A 20075-nucleotide genomic window follows, 5' to 3' on the forward strand; every position below is an offset into this window, starting at 1 on the left:
CAACGACCTTACAGCCACAGCTCCGGCCGGCCGCCTCAGCAATAGAGGCACGGAACACAGCCCATTCGGACTCAATGTCCCCCGCCTCACTCGGGACATGGTTGAAGCTCTGCTGAAGGTGGGAGTTGAAGCTCGCTCTGACAGAGGACTCAGCCAGACGTTCCCAGCAGACCCTCACAACACGTTTGGGCCTGCCAGATCTGACCGGCTTCCTCCCCCACCATCTGAGCCAACTCACCACCAGGTGGTGATCAGCTGAAGCTCCGCCCCCCTCTTCACCCGAGTGTCCAAGGCATGTGGCCGCAGGTCCGACGATACGACTACAAAGTCGATCATTGAACTGCGGCCCAGGGAGTCCTGATGCCAGGTGTACATATGGACACTCTTATGCTGGAACATGGTGTTCGTTATGGAGAATCCATGACGAGCACAGAAGTCCAATAACAAAACACCATTTGGGTTCAGAGGGGGGGGACCATGCCTCCCAATCACTCCCCTCCAGGTCTCACTGTCATTGCCCACGTGAGCATTGAAGTCCCCCAGCAGAACAATGGAGTCCCCAGAAGGAGCACCCTCCAGCACTCCCTCCAAGGACTCCAGAAAGGGTGGGTACTCTGAACTGCTGTTCGGTGCATAAGCACAGACAACAGTCAGGACCCGTCCCCCCACCCGGAGGCGGAGGGAAACTACCCTTTCATCCACCGGGGTAAACCCCAACGTGCAGGCACCAAGCTGGGGGCTGATGAGAATGCCCACACCTGCTCGGCGCCTCTCACCATGAGCAACTCCAGAGTGGAAGAAGGTCCAGCCCCTCTCGAGGGTTCTGGTTCCAGAGCCCAGGCCATGCGTCGAGGTGAGTCCAACTATATCTAGCCGGAACCGCTCAACCTCGCGCACAAGCTCAGGCTCCTTCCCCACCAGAGAGGTGACGTTCCACGTCCCTAGAGCCAGCTTCTGCAGCCGGGGGTCGGACCGCCAGGGTCCCCGCCCCTTGCTGCCGCCCAGCTCACATTGCACCCGACCCCTACGGCTCCTCCCGCAGATGGTGAGCCCACGGGAGGTGGGGCCCATGTAACCCTTTCGGGCTGAGCCCGACCGGGCCCCATGGGTGAAGGCCCGGCCACCAGACGCTCGCTCTCGTACCCCACGTCCAGGCCTGGCTCCAGAGGGGGGTCCCGGTAACCCGCGTCCGGGCAAGGGAACATTCATGCCCAGGTTGGTCGTCATCATAGAGGTCTATGATGTCTGTCAACTGTCAACGTCACCGTTAATAAATCTGTGAAGGGCAACACAAAGAGACCTCACAGAGCTCCTTCAGTATCGCTCTGACATCAAGCGACAACATGCTTTCAGCCGCGAGCTGAAGAAGAACATGTTGGAGGGAGAAGTCTTCATACGTATTGCCTTTAGAGAGAACGGCAGCTGTAAATAAAGCTCCCATGTTCAATCTGCTGACACTTCCCAGCAGCAGGATCTACCTACAGATGTGTTGTCTGTTGATGGACAACCAGAGCCTCTGGCACCAGCTCTCCCAGTAAACAGAAAGGCCCTCTAGCAATATGGAAACACCTCTATCCTGTGTGGGGTACCTTCAGGCTACACATCCACAAGAGTCTGTGCTTAAGCAACAAGTCCTCATCAGTACAAACAAGTCTTCCTTCCCAGAGCAGAAGTGGACAGGATTGGGTGGAGGCTGCATCAGATGCTGTCGGGGCCAAGAGAACGGCGGATACGATGATGATAAACGTCCCAGCATTCTGTAGGGACAAACTCACCAGTAAAACTGAAGGGGAGGGAAGATGTGGCGCGATCACTGAAGAAAAGCCCAAGCAGATACCAGCAGAACCTGAACCAGACCGTTACTGGCAGCTGTATGAGCGCAGCTCAGCTAGGAACATCCAGTGGGACAGACCAGAGCTGACTGGGTGGTGGTGTGTTCTCAACATCATTCAGGATCATGTGAGATCAAACCCACTGGTCTGGCTCCACCAGCGTGGCATCCACCCCATCACACCTACATCTTCATACATTAAATTGTTTAGTTGATTTAAAAAAGCCATTTAATATTTGTTAATCCCAGTGAGACCAGTTTGGAGCTGTCAGCATCATCAGTGCTTCTCCAACCCCTCTGTTCATTTGCAGTAAGCTGACATAAAGCAACATTTCAGGCTTTAGGATTACTACAATAGAGGATTTAATGCAGTTTTCCACTGGGGCCACAGAGTGTAGCCCCAGGGGACCAGGCCAGGTCCTGATCCCTGAGCATGATCTGGGTGCAGGAGCCAGGACCTCATGAGCCCAGAAGCCCTCCACTCCCCCTGGGGGAGTTTGGGGGTGATCACCAAACAGCGGCCTTTCTGTGGAGTCTGCATGTTCTCCACATGTATGCATGGGTTCTCGCTGGGTTCTCCGGCTTCCTGCCACACACAAGACAAGATGGGCTACTTGCTATGGTTAATTGATCACTTATCAGATGTAAGTCGTTCTGGGTAAAAGCATCTGCCAAATGACTGTAGCGTAGAGTAGAATAAACCAATCAGACCTGCTCCTCAACTGACACCAGCTCTCTCATTGGCTAAACAGCCACACTTGTGATTCTTTCTCTGATTTGACAAAGTAACAGCTAGCTAACAGCTCGGTAACAGCCAGCTAAATATGTTGCTGTTCAGATTAAAGAAACTGTTGCAGAAAAGGCTAAACGTTTCTATCCAGCATTCAGAATTCCAGCTTTCAGAGTTTGCCGAGGTCGCGCTGTTAGACTGGATCACTGCTACAGCAAGATTACAGAAGTCTTTCCACGTGAACCAGGTCTGACCACCTGGCAACCTGGCTTAAACCAGTCTCCAGTTTGAGGCTTAAAACAACATCATTCACAGTCCAAACAAGGCTCACTCTCTGAAGGCTACTGGCTCAACCATCGCACATGCAGAAGGTGGAAGGGAATCCAGCCTGTCAGAAATTACAGGAGAACCACACCAACCACAAACCCGTCCAGTCTCAGCACCATCTCTGTCATGTTTGACCGGCTGAATGCAGACTCACCTTCATAAGCCCCCTGTGTGACCCCATGGACACTATGACACACACAAGTCCTGAAAGCTCTGAAGACAGGAACCCCTGGAAGGCAGCGGGACCTGATGTACTAAAGCCTGGTGGAGAAAAACTAGCTAGCATGTGTTAATATGGTCATCCTGTCCCTATCGCAGGCCATGGTGCGTCTACAAATACTCCATCTTCATACCGGTCTCCAAAAGCTCTGACAAACCATTAGTAACTTCAGGCCTGTGTGGTACTCACATGAAGAGAAGTTAACATAAAGTTACCAGAAAATCTAGAACTCACACATATCAGTGCCAGATGGCCTCAAAGGAAAACATGCTCTTACTCTGAAAAACTACGAGTCCCAGCTAAAACAATGTCACTTCCTGTTGTTGCGGTCATTCATGTGCAGGAAAACAATGCCATAAATCATGCTTATGATGTGAGGATGTATGTCCCAAGGTGGAAGGGGCTGTGAACTCCAGATCCGATCCATAAAGCACCTGCAGATGGAATTGGAATGCTTTTCCATTGAGTGCTTTTTAACGCCATGCTGAGGACCCAGTAAGCTCTGGGACACATGGAATAGAAGAGTAATTCCTCTGGATTTATATGCAAAAAGAAGAACTTCTCTATCTTGTGCGGTTGCTTCTCGACAAGCATTCAGACACTGAAATGGAAACGGGGAGTGTTGTAATGGTGTGGATGGAGGAAACAGACTTTTCCCGTTTAATCAGGACTTGATGAAACTTGAAAACAGAAGTAGCTGAAACTTTTTCAGATATTTTTCCATTTAACATCATGAGCAGTTTCTGCTTAAAGGCATGAGTAACCCTGAAAATCTGTCCTAACTTGGGTCTCTGTTGAGTTTTGATTTAAAACTCCAAAGGTTTTTAAAACTTATGCAAACCATTTCACAGTGCAACACGGCCCTACATTGCTAGAACAGCAGTCATCATGTGTTTCTGTGGACAAATCCACTTCATGTGTTTCTGTGGACTTGGTTTAACCACTGCTGCAGGGAAATATTCCAACAGGCCAGTTCAGCGTGTTAGGGATGGGTATGTGTATGTTTCTGTCCAAATAAACAAAAAAGGAACGTTTAAATGTATTCTGCAAAGATTTCAGAGCATTTTTCTAAGAGTCTCTATGTTGCTACCAGCATCAGTCGTGCACCTGCCTGGTCCATGTATGGATCACAGAGCAGTATCTGCCAAGTTCCTGGATTTAAAGCAGACAGATCCGAACCTGGGCAGTGACAGCTGGTGCTGAAAGACCTCTGTTGTGTTGTGGAGCCGTGGAGGGGAGCCAGGAATAACTTCTGAAGAGAAAACTTTTTGAGACGGGCCGTGTCAGGCTTCTTTCTCTCCACTGACTCATATTTCAGGTTTTGTGTATCCAGGAGCATCACAACAGCAGCTGTATCAGCTGACAGTTTCACAGAGTAGGAATTTATTGTCTCATCTTCTGTTTACAAGCTGAGTTCCATGCGGACCTATAAAACCACACTCCGGCTAGCGCGGGTCAAAGTCAGCAATTTTGTAAGCAAAATAGAGGTCAAGAATCCATCAACATCTTCCCTGTTGCTCTCAACAGGAAAGTCCTAACACAGAAGTTAGCTTTGTTGGGCCGGTGAGACCAGTCCGGTTCTGTCCTGCTGTAACTTACATGACACGTGAACTTAATTCATGCAGTCCTGAAGGTTAGACAAGCTTTCATTTGGGGAAAATCAATATCCTTTTATTTAGTATAGTGCTCTTAAATGCCGACGTCTCTCCCAGTAATGTCTCTGAGCACTCCGGTTTGATCCCTGAAAATATTCATCCGAGGGAAACATTTTCCCCACACAGGCAGGACAAACGGACGTCACGAGAGAAAGCAGGCTTTTAATATGATAATTAACTTTGACTTGCCCCCATTTTACCCGGGGTGAGGATGGGTGAGGATGGGAGAGGATGGAGAGGATGGGAGAGAGGATGGTGTGTCTGGTGGTGGTGTGGTGCTGGTGGTTAGGGTGGTTAGGGTGGTGGTGGTTAGGGTGGTTAGGGTGGTGGTAGTTAGGGTGGTTAGGGTGGTGGTGCTGGTGGTTAGGGTGGTTAGGGTGGTGGTTAGGGTGGTTAGGGTGGTGGTGGTTAGGGTGGATAGGGTGGTGGTAGTTAGGGTGGTTAGGGTGGTGGTGCTGGTGGTTAGGGTGGTTAGGGTGGTGGTTAGGGTGGTTAGGGTGGTGGTGGTTAGGGTGGTTAGGGTGGTGGTAGTTAGGGTGGTTAGGGTGGTGGTGGTTAGGGTGGTTAGGGTGGCGGTGGTGGTGGTGGTGGTTAGGGTGGTTAGGGTGGTGGTAGTTAGGGTGGTTAGGGTGGTGGTGGTTAGGGTGGTTAGGGTGGTGGTGGTTAGGGTGGTGGTGGTTAGGGTGGTTAGGGTGGCGGTGGTGGTGGTGGTGGTTAGGGTGGTTAGGGTGCTGGTGGTTAGGGTGGTTAGGGTGGTGGTGGTTAGGGTGGTTAGGGTGCTGGTGGTTAGGGTGGTTAGGGTGGTGGTGGTTAGGGTGGTTAGGGTGGTGGTAGTTAGGGTGGTTAGGGTGGTGGTGGTTAGGGTGGTTAGGGTGGTGGTGGTTAGGGTGGTTAGGGTGGCGTTGGTGGTGGTGGTGGTTAGGGTGGTTAGGGTGGTGGTGGTTAGGGTGGTTAGGGTGGCGGTGGTGGTGGTTAGGGTGGTGGTGGTTAGGGTGGTGGTGGTTAGGGTGGTTAGGGTGGTGGTGGTGGTGGTTAGGGTGGTTAGGGTGGTGGTGGTTAGGGTGGTTAGGGTGGTTAGGGTGGCGGTGGTGGTGGTGGTGGTTAGGGTGGTTAGGGTGGTGGTGGTGGTGGTTAGGGTGGCGGTGGTGGTGGTGGTGGTTAGGGTGGTTAGGGTGGTTAGGGTGGTGGTGGTGGTGGTTAGGGTGGTTAGGGTGGCGGTGGTGGTGGTGGTGGTTAGGGTGGTTAGGGTGGTGGTGGTTAGGGTGGTTAGGGTGGTTAGGGTGGTGGTGGTTAGGGTGGTTAGGATGGTGGTGGTGGTGGTTAGGGTGGTGGTGGTTAGGGTGGTTAGGGTGGCGGTGGTGGTGGTGGTGGTTAGGGTGGTTAGGGTGGTGGTGGTTAGGGTGGTTAGGGTGGTGGTCGTTAGGGTGGTTAGGGTGGCGGTGGTGGTGGTTAGGGTGGTGGTGGTTAGGGTGGTTAGGGTGGTTAGGGTGGTGGTGGTTAGGGTGGTGGTGGTTAGGGTGGTTATGGTGGTGGTGGTTAGGGTGGTTAGGGTGGCGGTGGTTAGGGTGGTGGTTAGGGTGGTTAGGGTGGTGGTGGTTAGGGTGGTTAGGGTGGTTAGGATGGTGGTGGTGGTGGTTAGGGTGGTGGTGGTTAGGGTGGTTAGGGTGGTTAGGGTGGTGGTAGTTAGGGTGGTTAGGGTGGTGGTGGTTAGGGTGGTTAGGGTGGCGGTGGTGGTGGTGGTTAGGGTGGTTAGGGTGGTGGTGGTTAGGGTGGTTAGGGTGGCGGTGGTGGTGGTGGTGGTTAGGGTGGTTAGGGTGGTGGTAGTTAGGGTGGTGGTGGTTAGGGTGGTTAGGGTGGTTAGGGTGGTGGTGGTTAGGGTGGTGGTAGTTAGGGTGGTTAGGGTGGTGGTGGTTAGGGTGGTTAGGGTGGCGGTGGTGGTGGTGGTGGTTAGGGTGGTTAGGGTGGTGGTGGTTAGGGTGGTTAGGGTGGTGGTAGTTAGGGTGGTTAGGGTGCTGGTGGTTAGGGTGGTTAGGGTGCTGGTGGTTAGGGTGGTTAGGGTGGTGGTAGTTAGGGTGGTTAGGGTGGTGGTGGTTAGGGTGGTTAGGGTGGTGGTGGTTAGGGTGGTTAGGGTGGTTAGGGTGGCGGTGGTGGTGGTGGTGGTTAGGGTGGTTAGGGTGGTGGTGGTTAGGGTGGTTAGGGTGGTGGTGGTTAGGGTGGTTAGGGTGGCGGTGGTGGTGGTTAGGGTGGTGGTGGTTAGGGTGGTTAGGGTGGTGGTGGTTAGGGTGGTTAGGGTGGTTAGGGTGGTGGTGGTGGTGGTTAGGGTGGTTAGGGTGGTGGTGGTTAGGGTGGTTAGGGTGGTTAGGGTGGCGGTGGTGGTGGTGGTGGTTAGGGTGGTTAGGGTGGTGGTGGTGGTGGTTAGGGTGGCGGTGGTGGTGGTGGTGGTTAGGGTGGTTAGGGTGGTTAGGGTGGTGGTGGTGGTGGTTAGGGTGGTTAGGGTGGCGGTGGTGGTGGTGGTGGTTAGGGTGGTTAGGGTGGTTAGGGTGGTGGTGGTGGTGGTTAGGGTGGTGGTGGTTAGGGTGGTTAGGGTGGTTAGGGTGGTGGTGGTGGTGGTTAGGGTGGTTAGGGTGGTGGTGGTGGTGGTGGTTAGGGTGGTTAGGGTGGTGGTGGTTAGGGTGGTTAGGGTGGTGGTGGTGGTGGTGGTGGTGGTTAGGGTGGTGGTGGTTAGGGTGGTTAGGGTGGTGGTGGTTAGGGTGGTGGTTAGGGTGGTTAGGGTGGTGGTGGTTAGGGTGGTTAGGGTGGTTAGGGTGGTGGTGGTTAGGATGGTTAGGATGGTGGTGGTGGTGGTTAGGGTGGTGGTGGTTAGGGTGGTTAGGGTGGTGGTGGTTAGGGTGGTTAGGGTGGTGGTAGTTAGGGTGGTTAGGGTGGTGGTGGTTAGGGTGGTTAGGGTGGCGGTGGTGGTGGTGGTGGTTAGGGTGGTTAGGGTGGTGGTGGTTAGGGTGGTTAGGGTGGTGGTGGTTAGGGTGGTTAGGGTGGCGGTGGTGGTGGTTAGGGTGGTGGTGGTTAGGGTGGTGGTGGTTAGGGTGGTTAGGGTGGTGGTGGTTAGGGTGGTTAGGGTGGCGGTGGTTAGGGTGGTGGTTAGGGTGGTTAGGGTGGTGGTGGTTAGGGTGGTTAGGGTGGTGGTGGTTAGGGTGGTTAGGATGGTGGTGGTGGTGGTTAGGGTGGTGGTGGTTAGGGTGGTGGTGGTTAGGGTGGTTAGGGTGGTGGTGGTTAGGGTGGTTAGGGTGGTGGTAGTTAGGGTGGTTAGGGTGGTGGTGGTTAGGGTGGTTAGGGTGGCGGTGGTGGTGGTGGTGGTTAGGGTGGTTAGGGTGGTGGTGGTTAGGGTGGTTAGGGTGGCGGTGGTGGTGGTGGTGGTTAGGGTGGTTAGGGTGGTTAGGGTGGTGGTAGTTAGGGTGGTTAGGGTGGTGGTGGTTAGGGTGGTTAGGGTGCTGGTGGTTAGGGTGGTGGTGGTTAGGGTGGTTAGGGTGCTGGTGGTTAGGGTGGTTAGGGTGCTGGTGGTTAGGGTGGTTAGGGTGGTGGTAGTTAGGGTGGTTAGGGTGGTGGTGGTTAGGGTGGTTAGGGTGGCGGTGGTGGTGGTGGTGGTTAGGGTGGTTAGGGTGGTGGTGGTTAGGGTGGTTAGGGTGGCGGTGGTGGTGGTGGTGGTTAGGGTGGTTAGGGTGGTGGTGGTTAGGGTGGTTAGGGTGGCGGTGGTGGTGGTGGTGGTTAGGGTGGTTAGGGTGGTTAGGGTGGTGGTAGTTAGGGTGGTTAGGGTGCTGGTGGTTAGGGTGGTTAGGGTGCTGGTGGTTAGGGTGGTGGTGGTTAGGGTGGTTAGGGTGCTGGTGGTTAGGGTGGTTAGGGTGCTGGTGGTTAGGGTGGTTAGGGTGGTGGTAGTTAGGGTGGTTAGGGTGGTGGTGGTTAGGGTGGTTAGGGTGGCGGTGGTGGTGGTGGTGGTTAGGGGGGTTAGGGTGGTGGTGGTTAGGGTGGCGGTGGTGGTGGTTAGGGTGGTGGTGGTTAGGGTGGTTAGGGTGGTGGTGGTTAGGGTGGTGGTTAGGGTGGTTAGGGTGGTGGTGGTTAGGGTGGTTAGGGTGGTGGTGGTGGTGGTTAGGGTGGTTAGGGTGGTGGTGGTGGTGGTTAGGGTGGCGGTGGTGGTGGTGGTGGTTAGGGTGGTTAGGGTGGTGGTGGTTAGGGTGGTTAGGGTGGCGGTGGTGGTGGTGGTGGTTAGGGTGGTTAGGGTGGTTAGGGTGGCGGTGGTGGTGGTGGTGGTTAGGGTGGTTAGGGTGGTGGTGGTGGTGGTTAGGGTGGCGGTGGTGGTGGTGGTGGTTAGGGTGGTTAGGGTGGTGGTGGTGGTGGTTAGGGTGGTTAGGGTGGCGGTGGTGGTGGTTAGGGTGGTTAGGGTGGTGGTGGTGGTGGTTAGGGTGGTTAGGGTGGTGGTGGTTAGGGTGGTTAGGGTGGTTATGGTGGTGGTGGTGGTGGTTAGGGTGGTGGTGGTTAGGGTGGTTAGGGTGGTTAGGGTGGTGGTGGTGGTGGTTAGGGTGGCGGTGGTGGTGGTGGTGGTTAGGGTGGTTAGGGTGGTGGTGGTGGTGGTTAGGGTGGTTAGGGTGGTGGTGGTTAGGGTGGTTAGGATGGTGGTGGTGGTGGTTAGGGTGGTGGTGGTTAGGGTGGTTAGGGTGGTGGTGGTTAGGGTGGTTAGGGTGGTGGTAGTTAGGGTGGTTAGGGTGGTGGTGGTTAGGGTGGTTAGGGTGGCGGTGGTGGTGGTGGTGGTTAGGGTGGTTAGGGTGGTGGTGGTTAGGGTGGTTAGGGTGGCGGTGGTGGTGGTGGTGGTTAGGGTGGTTAGGGTGGTGGTAGTTAGGGTGGTTAGGGTGGTGGTGGTTAGGGTGGTTAGGGTGGTGGTGGTTAGGGTGGTTAGGGTGCTGGTGCTTAGGGTGGTTAGGGTGCTGGTGGTTAGGGTGGTTAGGGTGGTGGTAGTTAGGGTGGTTAGGGTGGTGGTGGTTAGGGTGGTTAGGGTGGTGGTGGTTAGGGTGGTTAGGGTGCTGGTGCTTAGGGTGGTTAGGGTGCTGGTGGTTAGGGTGGTTAGGGTGGTGGTAGTTAGGGTGGTTAGGGTGGTGGTGGTTAGGGTGGTTAGGGTGGCGGTGGTGGTGGTGGTGGTTAGGGTGGTTAGGGTGGTGGTGGTTAGGGTGGTTAGGGTGGCGGTGGTGGTGGTTCGGGTGGTGGTGGTTAGGGTGGTTAGGGTGGTGGTGGTTAGGGTGGTTAGGGTGGTTAGGGTGGTGGTGGTTAGGGTGGTTAGGGTGGTTAGGGTGGTTAGGGTGGCGGTGGTGGTGGTGGTGGTTAGGGTGGTTAGGGTGGTGGTGGTGGTGGTTAGGGTGGCGGTGGTGGTGGTGGTGGTTAGGGTGGTTAGGGTGGTGGTGGTGGTGGTTAGGGTGGTTAGGGTGGCGGTGGTGGTGGTGGTGGTTAGGGTGGTTAGGGTGGTTAGGGTGGTGGTGGTGGTGGTTAGGGTGGTTAGGGTGGTGGTGGTTAGGGTGGTTATGGTGGTGGTGGTGGTGGTTAGGGTGGTGGTGGTTAGGGTGGTTAGGGTGGTGGTGGTGGTGGTGGTTAGGGTGGTTAGGGTGGTGGTGGTTAGGGTGGTTAGGGTGGTGGTGGTGGTGGTTAGGGTGGTGGTGGTTAGGGTGGTTAGGGTGGTGGTGGTTAGGGTGGTTAGGGTGGCGGTGGTGGTGGTGGTGGTTAGGGTGGTGGTGGTTAGGGTGGTTAGGGTGGTGGTGGTTAGGGTGGTTAGGGTGGTGGTGGTTAGGGTGGTTAGGGTGGTGGTGGTGGTGGTGGTGGTTAGGGTGGTTAGGGTGGTTAGGGTGGTGGTGGTTAGGGTGGTTAGGGTGGTGGTGGTTAGGGTGGTTAGGGCGGCGGTGGTGGTGGTGGTGGTTAGGGTGGTTAGGGTGGTGGTGGTTAGGGTGGTTAGGGTGGTGGTGGTTAGGGTGGTGGTGGTTAGGGTGGTGGTGGTTAGGGTGGTGGTGGTGGTGGTGGTTAGGGTGGTTAGGGTGGTGGTGGTTAGGGTGGTTAGGGTGGCGGTGGTGGTGGTGGTGGTTAGGGTGGTTAGGGTGGTGGTGGTTAGGGTGGTTAGGGTGGTGGTGGTTAGGGTGGTTAGGGTGGTGGCGGTGGTGGTTAGGGTGGTGGTGGTTAGGGTGGTTAGGGTGGTGGTGGTTAGGGTGGTTAGGGTGGTGGTGGTGGTGGTGGTGGTTAGGGTGGTTAGGGTGGTTAGGGTGGTGGTGGTTAGGGTGGTGGCGGTGGTGGTGGTGGTGGTTAGGGTGGTGATGGTTAGGGTGGTGGTGGCGGTGGTGGTGGTGGTGGTGGTTAGGGTGGTTAGGGTGGTGGTGGTTAGGGTGGTGGCAGTGGTGGTTAGGGTGGTTAGGGTGGTGGTGGTTAGGGTGGTGGCAGTGGTGGTTAGGGTGGTGGTGGTTAGGGTGGTGGCAGTGGTGGTTAGGGTGGTTAGGGTGGTGGTGGTTAGGGTGGTTAGGGTGGTGGTGGTTAGGGTGGTGGCAGTGGTGGTTAGGGTGGTTAGGGTGGTGGTGGTTAGGGTGGTTAGGGTGGTGGTGGTTAGGGTGGTTAGGGTGGTGGTGGTTAGGGTGGTGGAGGTTAGGGTGGTTAGGGTGGTTAGGGTGGTGGTGGTTAGGGTGGTGGTGGTTAGGGTGGTTAGGGTGGTGGTGGTTAGGGTGGTGGAGGTTAGGGTGGTTAGGGTGGTGGTGGCGGTGGTGGTGGTGGTGGTTAGGGTGGTTAGGGTGGTGGTGGCGGTGGTGGTGGTGGTGGTTAGGGTGGTTAGGGTGGTTAGGGTGGTGGTGGCGGTGGTGGTGGTGGTGGTTAGGGTGGTGGCAGCCAGAAGCTGATGGAGGTTAGCGACTGTTACTGACTGGACAGTCAGACGGACAGCAGTAACTTCTCATCAATGGGAACCAGTCAAGCTCTGGAAATGAGAGGTTTTAGGATCCAGTAAAACCCTGGAAGCTGATCTCACAGTTGGTGTGAAGAGGCGAGGGCTCTAACCAGTGATTCTGGAGCCAACCTTGAAGCTCCTCATGTTATTCTGATAGAGCAAGAGCAGCAGATGATGGAGAACAGTTTCAGTGAAAGAGTAAAACCTTGTGAGAACGGCCTCGCTGACCTCAGCTTCCTGGACAGATACGCTCACCGCTGACATTTCCTGGGAACATCAGCGCTGGACGAAAACCTTAACGAGGTATTAAAGGTATTCACAGCATTAATAACCTGCTGGAGTCAAGGTGTTGCATGACGTTGCAATGGATTCTTTGCTTTTAGCTGGAGATGGCAGTTTTCAGAGCCGTACGGAGCAGCAGAGCAACGCTGCGAGGACCTGAAAGCAGAGACCAGCATGTGAGTTTGTTTACATGGAACAGATCTTCCCCTAGCCCTAACCCTAACCCTCGGCCCCCCAGTGGAGGGGTAAGTGTCAAGTGGTGAAAATGTTCCCCTAAGAAATGGGACACCACTCCACCGTGACGACGTCATCAAGCACTAGCTGCTACGCAATCAGAGGCGACGAGTGATTGTTTTCCAAGATGCCGTCAGCCGTGCTACTTTCTGCTGTCTGGCCAGTCGGTATATCTCCCCATTTCTTGTCTGCTTGTTGGCCAGTCACCTTTCCTTCCAACCACTCCTCTTTTATGAATGTTCTGTATCAATAGTAGAAATGTTTTGTTTGTTTTCATCAGCCCACTGCGTTCCATTACAAGGGTCAGATACAAGTTGTCTATGAGATACATATGCATAGCTTGATTATTTTTTTTTTAAATGTAGATATAAATACAGACTGTAGCAGTAATTGTATAAAAATGTAAATGCTGTGTAAACTGCATAAACCGGAACTACTGTCCCTTGAACGTTGTTTTGCAGACATTGTATTCACAACATGGGAATTGAACGTGTAACTTCTTTATGTAATTATAACTTAATAGAGGCTTTTTAACAGAAATTAGTCCAAGAACAGGAACGTAAACAATAAACTCCTCTTTTTCTGCTCGGTAGTGGATAAGTGCCCTCGTGTGTTCTGGTGTCCCTGGTTAAAACATGTGATACAATTTAGCACTGTGCACAAAAGTAAAGGAAATGCTGCAACATATAGATGATTGTCACTGAAAGAAAACAGCCACAGTGGTTTTATGTGTTCATATATCAAACCAGCAGTACAGCGAATGCTAGCCTCTTGTGCTAACTGTAGCAAACGTTCACAGAGCAGAAGATACCATCGTAAAATAAAACGCCGTAATTTCAGTCATGTTATTAAATTGTATTTTAATGCTGAAAATACTTAAATGTGTAAACCTCTTTTTCAGCATTGGTAGACATGTTGCCGGTGAACGCGCTGGACAGGAACTAGTAACTGGCAGCCGTACGTCTCTACCCCTTCTTCATGAAGTGTGGTCCTGGAACATCTTCACTTTAAGGGGTGTGTAGCCCTCCCCCTCCCCCCTTAGCCTTTGTCCAAAGGAGAATTGGGATACCCCTTCCCCCCACAGGATTACGCAATATGGAGGGATAGGGCTCAGTGGAAGGGGGAGAATGGGAGAATCACCCTAATAATGCAGCCTTATGAACCAAGAAGCCTCTCTAAGGCCAAAGAGCCACTGAAACATGGCTGTAGGTCCTCATGACTTTATTCTACTGCATGAGAAACTCATGTTAAAGGTTTATTAACCTGTTCATCACCAGCCCTGTCTTCAGAAGACCGTCCAGAGACTGCCGGGATACGCTCAAGCTTCCCTCATCCGACTGGCTTTCACAGAATGAATGGCTCTAACTCTGTGTGCTGTGAGTGTGTGTGTGATGTGTTTGTGTGTGCTGTGAGTGTGTGTGTGATGTGTTTGTGTGTGCTGTGAGTGTGTGTGTTATTAGCCAGTAGATGTGTCAACTAGATGTAATCTCATTTAACACGTTACTAATGTGATGCTTTCCCTCCATCTGTTTTGACATTATGATGATGCAGAACTTTAGCAGAACCTCCTCCTAAACCCCCACACCGCTCTGAGCGCGAGGTGCTCGGCACGCCACATGACGTAATGTGGTCACATGACTTTCTGCATGCTGAGCCAACCTATCAGAACAATGCTAGTTTGTGTCATGTGCCTGATACATGCTCAGCAGACGGCCTCGTGTGTAACGCCTCTCACGTCTGTTGCCTTAACATAACATGACAGGAAACATGACAGTGTCTTGTTTCTAATAAAGTCTCGTTTATTTTAATGAACTAAATTGACCACCTGCAAGCCCGCCGACTTCAGACTCACCAGCCTGCAGCTTGGAGACCTCGTTGCTCAGTGTGTGAAGCGGGCGACGACAACCGAAGCCATGTGCACAATTACACACACAGCTGTTAGCATGTCCTCAGCTAAAGCTGCGTTTCCATGACATTTCATCGTAAATAAAAGCGATATTTGTAAGTTTTGACAAACAACATCTGTGATTTGCAGATGTTTCCACTGAACAGTGTTTAGCGCGTTAGCCTCAGTTTGTGTAAAATCTCGTCAACGGGACGAAACACAGCGTATGCAGGTAACAATTTGGCAGTTTTCTATTTGTTACGGCGTTTCGAAGCTTTTCTCCCTCATTTTCATTCCTAAAACTCTGAAACTTGCTGTTGTTTGTTCTGCGCCGTGTTTACAGGAAATGAACTGAAATTAACCCCACGACACTTCTGGGTTAGAAGTGTCTCCATTACGTTTCTGCGATACGTTTCTCTTTTGAAACATCTGACAAACCACGTCATGAGAGCGTCGAAACGTTTGAGTGATAATTCATTCTTTTTCAAAATATAGGTGTTTCCATTTGCATTTTTTATTACGATATTTAGTTTTTCTGTTAGGTGTCATGGAAACGCACCTTCAGACTTTGTGCAAGTTTTGTGAAAATAAACTGTGTAATTTAGACACTTTTCAGTGGAAACAAAAGTTAATTTCCATCAGAACTACACACAACATATTTATTACACTGCAACGAAAGAATTACAGACAGAGTAGCCGACTAATGTATGAATTTAAATATAAGCTGTGTTTTACTGGTGTGAGTGGCTCTCCTGGTCTCGTGCTGTCGCATGCGTGTGCAACGTAGGGGCCGGCCATGGCCACTCATATCACCCTCTGCTGCTGCTTGGGATACCAATGCAAACTGAGTTCCGCAACATTTTTTCTGGGGCAGGTAAAATAAAAAGCAATGTCCTTTTCTTTTCAGTTGTATCATAAAATGAGGAGTGTTGGAGGTGAAAATGAAATGCAAGTTGGATGATCTACTAATAATTGTATTAGTCAGATAATGCAGCTGTGACCTTGAAATGAAGACATTTTTGATGCATTTTCCTTCCTAAGTTTGACATTTTAAATGAATTTTGATGCATATTTGCTGTGGCATAAAATCTTAAGTGTTCTGTTCTTTATCATGTTCACTAAGTTACAAAATGAGCAATCTATAAGAAGAAAATGAAGAATTGGATTATTTATTTTATTTATGAGTCAATAAAGTCAAGCGGAGTGAAAAGAGTATGGATTCAGCAGAGTCCTTAGCAGCAGGCAGACGTTTGTCTCCAGCTGGACTCGGATCAGCCGCTGCAGCGCAGACAGAGAAGAGACACGAGTTAAACATTACATTTAGTCCGTGTCAGTGGGAGAAACACATGACAAGGTGGCGGGAGGAAGGCAAAGACGACGAGAGAGGAAGGCACGGTTGTCCATGTCGACTCTCTGGCGGCCAGGCGTGGCGGGAACAGCTCTGTGTGTTTCCCAGCATTTTGGCTCGTCTGTTCGGACCGTGGAATGAGGGGGGAGCGACTTGGACCATCTTCAGAGTGCGTTCACAACATGTTGGCTCGGGGGACGCGGTGTGGAGGCATGTTTACACACTTCCAGCCAAACTGACTTTCCATATTCAGACACTACAAACGCACTAAAGATGTAAAAACACGTCTTCGGCAGCTGACGACTTCATGTGAATTCTGCTGCAGAATCGCCTCCAGAAGAAGAAAGACAACCAAACGCTGCCGTACCGTGAAAACAATGGTACCATTGTGCCGCCAAGCCTCAGGAGAACACACCTGCAGCCTTTTATTGACCAGAATAAAAAATTGGGACCAGAAAACCAAGAAAAAGACAAGCTTGCAGCGTGATGCAAGTTAATTGCCAGTAAAAATGAGCATAAATGTGGACATGATTTCAACACGCTGAGGCAGATAAAGGCAGCAGCGGTGTTCTTACAGATCCTTTCTGTCGCTTGTCCACTTCTCACATGACGACCTTGTAGAAGCAGAACCTGTTAGTTTCAGAGACAGAAATAGAGGGACGAGTCATGCAGACTGACAGGAAGGCGGAAGCAGGAAGAGTTTTCAGTGAAAAGGGGAAAATGAAAAGGCAGAGTGAAAATTGGCAGGTCTTTCAGCCGCAGTGCCGTCAGTCTGCTGAGTCCACTGGCAGAAATACTGTGATGGATTTTCCCCGTATGACAGCAACGTCGGTGACAGCTCCAGATGGAAACTTTGCCTCTTGGATTTCTGAAACATTGATGTTAAATTCCAGTTTAGCTGAGGAACGTTATCCAGGATGGGAACTTCAGACTAACATGCAACAAGGTGGCGTATATTTGGAGAAATGGAGCTGAAGGAGCAACCGGATGGTTTCCCCATCAACATGACCCTGAGTGGGAGCTGCAGTGGAAAAGGTTTTAGCATTGCAGGATGCAGGGTGGGGCTCATGCCTCCCCCAGTACACACTGGACACCTGGAACCAGAACAGTGCTGGGTTCTGGTCTCCGAGGCTGAAACCGGGTTCAGGCTTGGAACTGGGTAGGTCTGTAGGGACATGTCTCTACCAGTGTCCAGCAGGTCCTGGGATGTCCCCACCATGTCCCACCACACTCTAACTGGCTGCCGTAAGACGTAGTTTCAGACAGAACAGCTACGGTGGTTCTTGTGTTATTTCAGACATAAAACTGGCAGCCAGACAGGAATAATTTTCTCATCTGACATTAACTCAGTAATAATGATGATTCCCCAATTTTTAAAATAATGTTGGAAAAATCATGACATTATAAAAGTCATTGATTAAAAAACTGGCTGCCAAATCACTGAATAACGGACATATATTATCTGTGTTCCTGTAGCCTCTGTGTGTTTCATGTTCCTTCTGAAGCACTTCTCCGTCTGCAGCTGTCGAATGTTCAGCAGGTCTCTGTGCTGCTCGACTGTATCTGGTCTAACCACAGTCCTTCTCCTCCCAGTAAGACCAGAACCACAATGGACAAAAGTTGTTGTTGTTGCACTGAGTCCATCCATGGGCCGAGTTCATGTCCCACAATCAGGACCAATCAAATTCCAGCTTACTGAAAGATGACAAAAAACTTTGTATCGCTTGTTGGCTTTTAAAATTCACCAAACAGAATCTGAAACCCCCTGTGTGGCGTGTCTGCACGCCGGTGGACTCCTCCTTACATCCGTTCCCGTGTGCGTACAGAGAGGATGACTAAACCCAGATGTGTTTGGCGCTGGGTTCTTTTCATCCCAGATGCATTTGGCGTTGGGTTTCTTTCCTCCCAGATGTGATTGGCGTTGGGTTTCTTTCCTCCCAGATGTGTTTGGCGTTGGGTTTCTTTCATCCCAGATGTGTTTGGCGTTGGGTTTCTTTCATCCCAGATGTGTTTGGCGTTGGGTTTCTTTCATCCCAGATGTGTTTGGCGTTGGGTTTCTTTCATCCCAGATGCTTTTGGCGTTGGGTTTCTTTCATCCCAGATGTGTTTGGCGTTGGGTTTCTTTCATCCCAGATGTGTTTGGCGTTGGGTTTCTTTCATCCCAGATGCGTTTGGCGTTGGGTTTCTTTCATCCCAGATGCATTTGGCGTTGGGTTTCTTTCATCCCAGATGCATTTGGCGTTGGGTTTCTTTCATCCCAGATGTGTTTGGCGTTGGGTTTCTTTCATCCCAGATGTGTTTGGCGTTGGGTTTCTTTCATCCCAGATGCATTTGGCGTTGGGTTTCTTTCATCCCAGATGTGTTTGGCGTTGGGTTTCTTTCATCCCAGATGTGTTTGGCGTTGGGTTTCTTTCATCCCAGATGTGTTTGGCGTTGGGTTTCTTTCATCCCAGATGTGTTTGGCGTTGGGTTTCTTTCATCCCAGATGCTTTTGGCGTTGGGTTTCTTTCATCCCAGATGTGTTTGGCGTTGGGTTCTTTTCATCCCAGATGTGTTTGGCGTTGGGTTTCTTTCATCCCAGATGTGTTTGGCGTTGGGTTTCTTTTCATCCCAGATGTTTTTGGCGTTGGGTTTCTTTCCTCCCAGATGTGATTGGCGTTGGGTTTCTTTCATCCCAGATGTGTTTGGTGTTGGGTTTCTTTCCTCCCAGATGTGTTTGGCGTTGGGTTTCTTTCATCCCAGATGTGTTTGGCGTTGGGTTTTGTTGGGGAAAATTGTTATGAGTTTGGTTTGTATTAAGTATTAGACATATATGCATTGATTTGCTGTGATCCTGCTGTGTTTTGTGTCTATGCACAAAGCTTTCTTTAAGTCATATGATCCTTGTCTGGAATGTGCAGACAAAGTCTGAGACAGGAAGAGTTTCCTGCAGGGCATCGGTTTTTGTCAACTGCTTGGTTGACCAGTTGTCTAAAGGTTAGAGGTTAAAGGTAATAAAGTAATATAGTGAGTGATTGATGCTTAGTGAGTTCAGTTTAGTCTTAAATAAGAGATAATGATTGTTTCATATGGTGTGCTCAGCAACTAGGAGGAGTTAAGCATGGTTTATAATTGGGTGTTACTTCAGCATCTGCAGAGAGAGTTCTCTCTCCAAGCTCCAGCGTGTGCTTGTATTAGTTTATAATAAAATGTTCATTGTAAGAAGACAGTTGACTCTTAGATGTATTACAACTTCTCAAGACCAGAGTATTTTCCACCACAGTTTTTGGGGGCTCGTCTCGGGATCCTGCGTCAGTCCGCCCAGGTTGGGGATAGACGGGTTGGCCACCTGAATCCACAGATTCATCCTAAGAACCTCAATTAGAGAATTTCAGAGGACAGGACGTCTTTCTCCCACCCGTGGTCGACTACGCCAGGACTCCTTCTGAACCAGTGTGAAAAGACAATGGTGAGAAGTGTTATTCTAAATTTACATTAATTTTCAGACTCAAACTGGAGTCAAACATTACTAGAAATTTATCACAAATTAATAATCAATATCTTAATTAATAATCACAATATTTTTCTGTTTGGTGGTCAATTGTCTTCATTATTCTCATTGTGACAGGGATTCTCCTCCTCACCTCCTCATCGAAAGAATAACTCAAGGGATAAGAGAATAACTTAAGACGAGATCAGGTTGACGTCATAAATAAAATCCTGTGAGTTTAAGTTAAGTTTAGGTTAAAGTTTAAGTTAAAAATCGTGAGTAACAAGACCAAGTCGTAAGTGCTGTGAGCTAGACGTAGCAAGACCAGACCAGTAAATCTTGTGAGTTACAAGACCGAGACCAGTAAATTAGTCAGTAAGTCCTGTGAGCTCGAGAAGCAAGACCAGGCCAACCTTGAGTTAGAAAATTGAGAGGAAAGCCATCTTGAGTGAGGAGGAACAGAGAAGAAACTGTGTGGGCTGGTTTCTGGAGACATTGAGAATTTTGCCTGATAATTCTACAAAGGTGTGGGATTGACCCTCTGTGTACATCCGCTGCAAACAGAACTAGTTCCTTTGCAGTAGGAGGTTGATGTACAGCACCATTAAAGAGTTGAAATCTCTGTCTTCATGTGAGGGGAAACTGGGGTGGTTGTGTAAAATTTCCTGTGTTAAACTTGATTGGACTGATTGTGTGGAGAATTAAAACCACGTCTTGTGAAGCCACACCGGACTCTCGCAGGAGAGCCTAGAAGCTTGTGTGGGGGTAGACAAACGTGGGGGCACGACCCATTCACATGCATTCATCCAACTGTTGAAGTGAATTGTTTGTGTAAAATCTAATTTACTGCAGTAAGAAAAAAAAAAAAAAAAAAAGAAAAAAAAACAACAACAAAAAATGTATGAGAGAGTTTCAGATATGAAGGAGGCCCAGAGAGGGAAGTGAGAAAAAAGTGTTCATTAAAGGCCTTCTGCTCACTGAAGGAGATGATGTCATAGCATGTTAGGCAGAAACAAACATATAAATCCTGTGTAAAATAGCTGCTTGTGCTTTTCTTCCTAAAGCTTTTATAAGAGCATAAAAGCCACTCCCTGTATGAATGTGGAAACCTTTTCCTAAGGAAAAGCAATTCTTTATTATCA

Source organism: Telmatherina bonti (assembly GCF_933228915.1).
Source record: "Telmatherina bonti genome assembly, chromosome: 20".
Classification (NCBI taxonomy): domain Eukaryota; kingdom Metazoa; phylum Chordata; class Actinopteri; order Atheriniformes; family Telmatherinidae; genus Telmatherina; species Telmatherina bonti.